This window comes from Leptonychotes weddellii, chromosome 8 (assembly GCF_054177405.1).
Source record: "Leptonychotes weddellii isolate Sample4059 chromosome 8, ASM5417740v2, whole genome shotgun sequence".
Taxonomy (NCBI): domain Eukaryota; kingdom Metazoa; phylum Chordata; class Mammalia; order Carnivora; family Phocidae; genus Leptonychotes; species Leptonychotes weddellii.
The window spans coordinates 41,105,425-41,114,190 of NC_138376.1; the positions used below are offsets into that span (position 1 = coordinate 41,105,425).

Below are 8,766 nucleotides of genomic sequence, written 5' to 3' on the forward strand. Positions count from 1 at the left end.
CGGGTGAAAGGACAGAGCGTGGCATCCGCTCCCTGGGCAGTTTTCCCTGCGCTGCCTTCCCCTATCACTGGCCAGGGCGCACTTCCCCGTTGGCTCTGGCAGGTCCGGAGGAGGTGGGCAGCGCTCAGGAGAGTCGCACTATCTCGGCATCTTCCGAGGAATGTGCCCTGGGCCTTATCGCGGGTGGGCAGTGCTTGCAAGTGCTGTAGTTTGGCTGTCCGGTCTTGGCTCCGGGACCATTGGAGAATTGGGGGTGGGTAGGAGGAGATCGGGCAGGAGGAGAGCTATGCCTTGGGAGCTGTGGGCAGGTGCCCAGGTGCCCGCTGCTGGGTCCCTGCCTGCGTGGACCTGTTGCGTGGAAGGAGCCGCTGTGAACGTCAGCAGAGACTGTGCCTGACGGGCCAGTTTTGCAGCCGCCTCTCCCGGAGCGGGTACGTTCAGGCTCCTGACTTCTGCCCTTGCAGTGATGCGTTACCTCTTCAGAGTTGTTTACGTAAATTAATCAGTGTGCTGAGGCTGAACTTGTTAAGCGATAGATGCTGATTGAGCTTTAATGGAGGGTCTGTGACTGCGAACTTTTAACCTTCGAGCTTGCGCCGGGAACTTAGCTTGAGTAACCCTCGAAGAGGAAGGTATCACAAATCCAAAGGTGTGCAGGAAGTCGGTGTGCAGTAATCCAAAGGTGTGCAGGAAGTAGGGAGACTAGATTGCTGGGAGTTGGAGGGAGGACCCGAGGCCTGGAGTTGGAACTCAGACAATCTTTCTTGTCCTTTAGTTAACCGAGGCCCAGACACTGTCACAGAAACACTCGCTAGTCAAATGATCTGGCTTGTTAAAATGACCTGCCCGAGTGTTTTAAAAAGCAGAACAGTGTGTTTTTCTTAATATTTCAAGTGTTATTCTTCTTGGATTAACTTTCCTTGGTTCATGTGGAATTGGATGGTTTGCTCTGTGTAATCATGGAGATTATCCTCACTAGGATCTTTGCAAAGCCCCCCAGGCTTTATTTAGCTTAGAAGCAGAAAAGCCATCCAATTCCCTCAGGCATTTATTATTTTGCAGGCATTTCCAAACACATGGCTTTGTCTGGCCTTTAACTTCCTTAAATTTGACTTGAAAGTCATAAATAAGCTCACTTGCTGCCTTAAGTTGTGAATAAGTTTTAGGCATTACTATCGCCAGAAATACAGAATATATTATTTAATACTTTTCAAGTGTGTCAGAATGAAGTTATTAGAGATTGAGTGAAAAGCTATTTAACTAGAAATGTTTCAGTGTTCCTTGTGGTATTTTTGTTTGTTTGTTTATTTGTTTTAGTAGAACTGGAAGATTTCCTTTGACTGGATTGGCTTTTCACTCCCTTCTGCAAAGTTTGTGGGTTTTCCTGTCATGTTGGGGAATTCAGCTTGGTAAGGGGAAATTATGGGTTTTGGAAGTGTTAGGTATTCTTACTGATCCTAACTGGACACTTCTCAGAAGCTCAAAATAGTCTGATAGCACTCTGTACATACAGTAAATAAACAAGCTTTTCAGAGACGAAAGGTGGTCTTGCTTATGGGTAATTACTGCTCTTAGAGTTCTGAAATTAGTTTTATGGCTTCTAGGTTGTTTAAAACCTGTTTCTTCATGACTTATTGTGTCTGGGTGCCGGGATGTGTATAAGCCAGACATGAACAACCACCTTGAAAGCACAGATATTTCATTCAAAGGTACAGTCTTTCCTTGGGCTGCTAGTTTCACCTCTAAGGTCTGTGTTACACATGAGCCCTGTTCACTGCTCTCCCTGCCCCCTCCTCCAACCTCTATCTCTTTACCTTCCCTATCACCTGGAGGCCTCTTTTGCTGACAGACCCCCAAGGTCCCTGTGGTGGTGGTCATGCTGGCTATCTGTTCTCTGTAATTTGTTTGGAAGCACAGACAAGGGAGGGGGGAAGACTGCACCCCGTACCCCAACAGCAAAGATACAGTATCCGGGCTTCAGGATGATGAAAAGGTTTGTAACCTCTGACTTGCTCCAACTTCCTCGTTTTGCAAATTGAAACTCGAACTTGAAGTGACTTTTTCAAGGCTGTCCATCTGGTTAGATGCAGTCACTGGTCGCCCCCTTATTCAGCAGCTCTGGACACCTAGCAGGAATCTGGCCTATTCAGCTTCTCACATCCATTAAAACCTGTTATTTAGTCCCCTCCTGTTTTACTCACATCATGAAGCCTGGCCTCTATCAAGCAGTTATTGACCCTTCATTATTTATTGTTGGTAGGAATATAGAGATTAAAGAAGGTATGATTCTTAGGAGCTATTCACAGCTTTGTGGGGACACAGATGACTTTAAAACAGAAGTGGTGAGTGTGGGGTGGAGGGGACATAGCAGTTAGCTTGATGGTTACTTACCTAACCTAACCTTTTGCCGAACCTGCCTCCCCGCCCTCAGCAGATTGTCCACCTTGTGATAGCCTCTCAATGCTGCTGTCTGCAGGGAGGGCTCGGAACATTCATCATTAGCCAGACCCCAGATAGATGATAGTCTCACCATCCCTTCCCATCCCCCTTCTCCTTCCCACTTCCTCCCGGCTCCATCCCTTTGGCATGTGTATTAACAGAGACAATCTGACTCTAACCTTGAGATGCTGGCATGTTTTTGCTCATACTTATGAGTGAGCACTGAGCCTGGCACCCAATAGGTCCTGCTCAGTAAATAGCTTTTATCTGTTGAATGAATTTAGCCAATTCTGATATAAATCTTCCTCCTCTGCTTGTTTCTCTTACCTTAAGCATACCACTACTCTGACATCTATCCTTTTCTAATATAGTCAGAATATTCAAGTTGGGAGTAATTTTTTTTCACGACTGTCTAGCTGGTTAGATGCACAGTCTCTGGTTGCTTCAAGTTGGAAACCACTTCAGAAGTTAAAGGTCATTGATATGGTGGAGCTGTTTTGTCTTCTCCAAGATCCTCTACCCCACTCTGTACCTTCTCAGTGTTTCTGACACCGTCAGTTTCTCCCGCAAGGTGCATGGATTGTTGAATACCTTCACATATGTGTGTTTTACTGTGATCTCTCTGGCTCCAATACAGAGCCTAGTCTAATGGGCAGCAAATATTTTGAATGAATGCTGTTGAGTCCGGGCAACTTATAAAACTGAGCTTCATCTTGTCACCTACTCTTAATTAGGATTCAGTTGACCTTTTGATGATAGCCAGATGACATTATCTCAAATATCTACCCCCTTCTAGCATTCTTTCTCATATCCTGCTTAAATTTTTCCCAGCCCTTAGAGCACTATTACTACCTAACTCTAGACTATAAACTTGCTTACTTGTTCTTTGTCTCCCCAACTAGAACATCAGCTCCATGAGGACAGGGATGTTTTTGTTCATGGATGAACCTAGGACAGTATCTGGTATATAGTGGGCACTCACATGCTTGTTGCATGAATGAGTCTTCCCAGGTGATGTCATGTATAGTCTGTCCCTGTTTCTCAGCCATTGTGATCCTCCTTCCTACAGTCTCACATCTGTATACCAATCTATTGAAACTAGTCATGGCATAAAGTCATTCTGAATTCAGTAGTCTTATCTTACCAGTCTTTGTTCTCCATCTCCTCTGTGCTGGGCACCTTTGACTGTCTTCTCTTTTTGAAATAATTTTTATGCATTGTAAACATAATTTCTCACTATGACTTCAACATCTCCAACTGTGATCTGTTAAGAGGATAGCCATTCCCACTTGGAATCCAAGACCCTTTTGTCTTAAATTTACCATGTTTCAATTTATGTCTGTTTCCTGCAGTTCAATTTCTGATGGGTGGGACAGCCATTCTTCCCAGCCCACAAGTCCATGGACCAAGGCTCTTTGGGCTTGTCTTGAAGGAGCAGAGACCAGGGGTGCTGGAATAAGATAGCTCAAATGCTGCTCCGTCACCTGGATGCTTTCTTCAAGCCTTGATTTCCTCACTTATTATTTTAGTACCTGCTTTTTAGGGTTATTCTGGGGACTAAAGAGATAATGCATGCAGAGCACTTACAGTCAGATAGAAGATGTCTAAGATCTTTGTAGATACTGTGGCAAGACACTTTTTAAAAAATAAAACAATGTTTCTTAACCTGGAATTGGAAGACATTTTCCTGGGAGTTCGTAAATGGTTTTTTAAAACCAGAATGAGAACTTTAATGTTCTTTTCAATAATAATTAAAAAAAATCATAGACTCCATATATCTAGGTGAAGTCACAAATGAGTAGAGCCATAAGGTTTTAGTAGTGCCATAATCTGTGTTTGAGCACTCCCTTAATTGTCTCTAGCCAAGGGGGAAAGAAAAGATGTGGGCTTATTGCAGAAATCATGTGTTTGGGTCAGATGATCACTGGAAGTTCCATGAACAAAGGTTTCATGGCCATTTGTTAGAGAAGACTGATGGGGAGCTGAAGGGGTCACGGAGCCCATGGTGGCATAGGCGGGCAGAACTGCGAGGAACCCGCTCCGAGGTAGTGCTGTACCGTTGTGCACAGCCATGGGATGACTGCAGAATTGCATCGTCGTCCTCTGTCATGTTAGATTAATGTTGAGTTCTTTCTTGTTGATTTTTGTCAGATTTTTACCTTGGTTCACCTGCTACTTTGTAAGAGCTAAAGCACAGGGAGGACATACCTAGTTTTATATTTAGACATAGTTAAATAACATTATTATAAAAATAACAAGTCAAAGCTTAAGAAGAACGGAGCCCAGGAGAGGGCTTTCCCCTAAAAGTGATGATCCACATATTTGTCCAGGTAAAGAAGCCGTTCTCATTTCTCAGATATCCTGTTACACAGTTCAGCGCTTAGTTGTTTGTGATTTTCTCTCTCTTTTTTTAAATAAAAGATTTTATTTATTTGACAGCACGCAGGCAGGCGAGCACAAGCAGGGGGAGGGGCAAAGGGAGAGGGAGAAGCAGACTCCCCGCTGAGCAGGAAGCCCAATTTTGGAGGGGGAGAGCTCTATCCCAGGAGTCTGGGATCATAACCTGAGCTGAAGGCAGACACTGAACCACTTAACAGACTGAGCCACCCAGGAGCCCAGTTGTTTGTGATTCTCTTATGTGTTTGTCCAACCCCCCTTCTACTTCTCGCCTGCCCTCAATTCTCCCCCTCCTTTTGTAGGTAAGGAAACTGAGACCTAGAGAAGTTATAATTTGGAGGGTAGAATCTCTCTGATTAAGAAACATTGAGTGAGTAGCTGGTACCTATTAAGTAGAATATTAGCCACCACTTATTGAGATTTCACTGAGCTCCAGACATTGTATTAGGTACTCTACATGAAGTTATTTATCTTAATTGAATAACAGCACACTTTAGCCATTATAATTTCAGTTTTGCAAATGCAGGAATTGAGACTTATTTAAGAAAATTATTTAAGAATCTTCTTTAGGGAAGTTGGTCAAGGTCAGTTCCGGAGCTGGCATTTGACTCCAGCTCCATGTGTGCATTTACCACCTGGGAGCCCACCTGGGAGCAAGGAGGCCTGGCAGTGTGTCGATGCTTAGGAGGGAGCCTGTGCAGAAAGCTCTTGGCAGTCTTGAGGAGCCTCACACTCTCTGAGGAGCTGAGGGAAGGCTTTAGAGGTGGTGACATTCACGCTAGACTGGAAGGAAGGAAAAAGCATGTCAGCTGTTGAGAAACTTCCAGGAGGCTAGAAAGCGTGGCACCTGAGTGGTAGGGAGTAACTGGAGAGGAGCCTGGGGCCAGATCACAAAAGGCTCTTGACAGTTTTGCTAAGGAGACGCATTCTGTCCTGTAGGGAGGAGGCCCATGGACGGTGTGTAAGCAGAGATGCAGTACAGTTAGATCTTTGTTTTAGAAAGTAATTCCAGGGCAGAGTACAGAGTCAGGGAGACTAGTCAGGAGCTTATTGTGGTGGTCTAGGCCAGAGAAAATGATAGAGCACCTGTGGGGATGAAGAGGGGAGACGACTTTGTCCACGATGTTCACACTGGGCATTTCCTGCCTTGGGTCCAGTGCTCTTTCCGCTGGGCCACCTTCTAATAGTGCGGTGGGTGAAGCACTTTAATACTTGTGAAACACTAAGAAGCATTTACCTCCACATTTTCCTCGATTGTGGTGTGTGTCTGCATTCAGCTTGCGAATTGCTTGCTACGACATGGCAAGCATTATATGTAGGCATTGGCTCGGGGGAAAGAAGAACAGCCAGATGTGCTCTGGATGGCAAGAGATTGTTATTTTTGGGTTTCAGATAAATGTCATCAAGTTTATAAAAACTGGCAAGCCTGTGGGTTTTATTTTTTTGAGTAATGTGAAGGTGTACTATGTGTTTACTGTACCATGAATGTTAGTTTCATCATCATCTGCTGATGCTTTGAAAGACTAGGAGAATTTTTAGACTGTAGTTGAGGCACACTGGTAAAATAGCAAAATAAGCTTGTTTCCACAGTTCCTTCTCCCCTCTTCGTGAAAAAGGGGGAACCTCGAGCCTTCCTCCCAGCTTCCCAGTGCATTATCCTCAGTGCCAGAATTTGTAATTTCTGTACCGTAATAAGTAGGTACTTGGGATTTCCTTAAAAAGGACTCTATACCACCCACTTGACATTCTAGGGGTAGAGTATAGTTGATATTTACACAAGCGGGTCAGAAATAGTAAGGTAAACATTTTTTAGCAACGATGACAAAAATCTCAACCATGATCTTGCTGTGCCATGGAACAAACAGGCATTGGATTCTTTTAGGTGAGGATATAGTGAGTGCTACAGGCTTTTCTCTTTGTTCGCAGAAGTCTAAGGGAAAGTTTGCCTATTTTAGGACTCTACCCAGAACATAGGGCTAGAAATGTTTGTCCTCTACTTCATCTGATAGTTATGAGGGATGATGAGATCATGGGTCAGATCTTAGTAAATGCATAGGAGAAACTTCTGGATGTCCATTTACTTTCTCTTAGGTATTATTTAGTGGACAGGAATGGTAATTTACTATTGCATGTGGTATTTTGGAAGATCTAATGTGTGTCTAGTGTAAAATACTTTGGACTCCTAGAAGATGAAATGTTTAAAAAAATATATTTTTTGCTCATTATTATTTTGAAGAGTTTCCTTATCTAGGCTGTAACTCTAGAGTCCAGAGAATTTGACTCAGTTGGAAGAAATTTGGTATTTCAGTTTCCAAGAACCACAAGGAATGGATTTGTCATGTGGTGGGTGGAAGGAGGTGTTATACCTAATTACAGCATGTTCCATACTGATTCCTGGGTAGTGTGGCCAGATGGAGAGGGCTCTGTCTACCCTGGCCACTCTAGTCACCTTTCTTTCCACAGTCTACACCCGCTTCTTGGGAAGTCATCAGGAGGGGCTCTCGGCTGACTTGTGGTGGAAACTAGGAGCTCGAGTCAGAAGAGCTTGTGCAAAGGCCAGAAAGTGGCTTCTGAACCTCTGAGTATGTGCCGTGGGCTCCAGCTGCTTCACTTGATTCGGAAGATGCTGAGACCTCTGAGCTCATGCTATTAGGTGCAACTGGCCTGACTTGGGACCATGATGTGTGTGTTTTTATCTCATTAAAGGAGTAATATGGGTTGGATGCTTAAAAGAATTCAAAGAATAAAAGTGACATTTTCCTTGCTTCCTTTGAAGTGATGCCAGCCATTAACAATTTTAGAATGTATTCTTACACCACCATATATTTATTATTGTTAGAACAAAAACAACTTACTACATAAATTGCTTTGCTGCCTGCTTTTTTACTTAATACTGTCTTGGACATCTTCCATATCAGTACCAATAAATGTATTTTAGCATTGATTCTGGTGTTGTAGTATTTCACTGAATTGGATATACCACGATTGATTGGTTTAACCTTTCTCCTATTGCTGGACATTTAAATTGTTTCTAATTTTTTGCAGTGATGAACCATGATGGATTAAATGTTCTCGTACATATTACTTTGTACTCCTGTGCAAATATTTCTTTAATAATTTTTGGATGAAAGGGTATACACTACAAATTTTACTAGATGATGCTAGATTACCAAGATTTCTTTTTTTTTAAGATTTTATTTGAGAGAGAGTGTGTGAGAGAGAGAGCACGAGAGTGGGGTAAGGGGCAGAGGGAGAGGCAGACTCCCCCCACTGAGCAGGGAGCCCAATGGGGGACTCGATCCCAGGACTCTGGGATCATGACCTGAACCGAAGGCAGATGCTTAACTGACTGAGCCACCCAGGCACCCCCCCCCCCCAAAGATTTGTTTTTAGTAATGGTGGAATGAAGGCTTTACTAGAGATGATAGAAACCTACCCACTTTACACAGCTAAGGAAATGAAAATCTGGAGAGGTCAAGTGATATGTCAGAGCAAAATGAAAATATAGACTGTACATCTCCAACTCTAGACTGTGGATTTTCTAGGGGCCTAGAGACTGGTTCTGTCATCTCTGCTCCCTTTTTTTTGACTGTGACTCTTTTCCTATAGGCTGGAAAAGCTCTCAAGTGGGCTTTAGTCAGTTAATCAGATATTTTTTCCAGGGCTTTGGAAGACTTAGGTCTTGCCTCCAAGTAGTCAACACTTCTTAGTTGGGGAGAAAAGTTTAGGATCATGGAATTCCTAATGTGGCTCAGAGACACATGGGTCAGTAAACCAAGAGTTGCTGTGGACCCTTGCAGGAGGCTCATTGGGGCATCAGAAAAGCAGGACTCTGGTTTTCACTGAAGGTAGGTTCAGATGGGCTGGGAAAGCTGGGCAGGTATTGCAGACAGGGGGCTTATTTATTTATTTATTTATTTATTTATTTAT

The 8,766-nt window shown here is 43.6% G+C and overlaps 1 protein-coding gene across 1 annotated transcript in view; it reads left to right on the forward strand.

The window, feature by feature from the left end:
• Positions 1-8,766, forward strand: part of LRRC1 (leucine rich repeat containing 1) — a 105,484-nt gene that overhangs the window by 672 nt on the left and 96,046 nt on the right. The gene's annotated exons all lie outside the window — the stretch shown is intronic.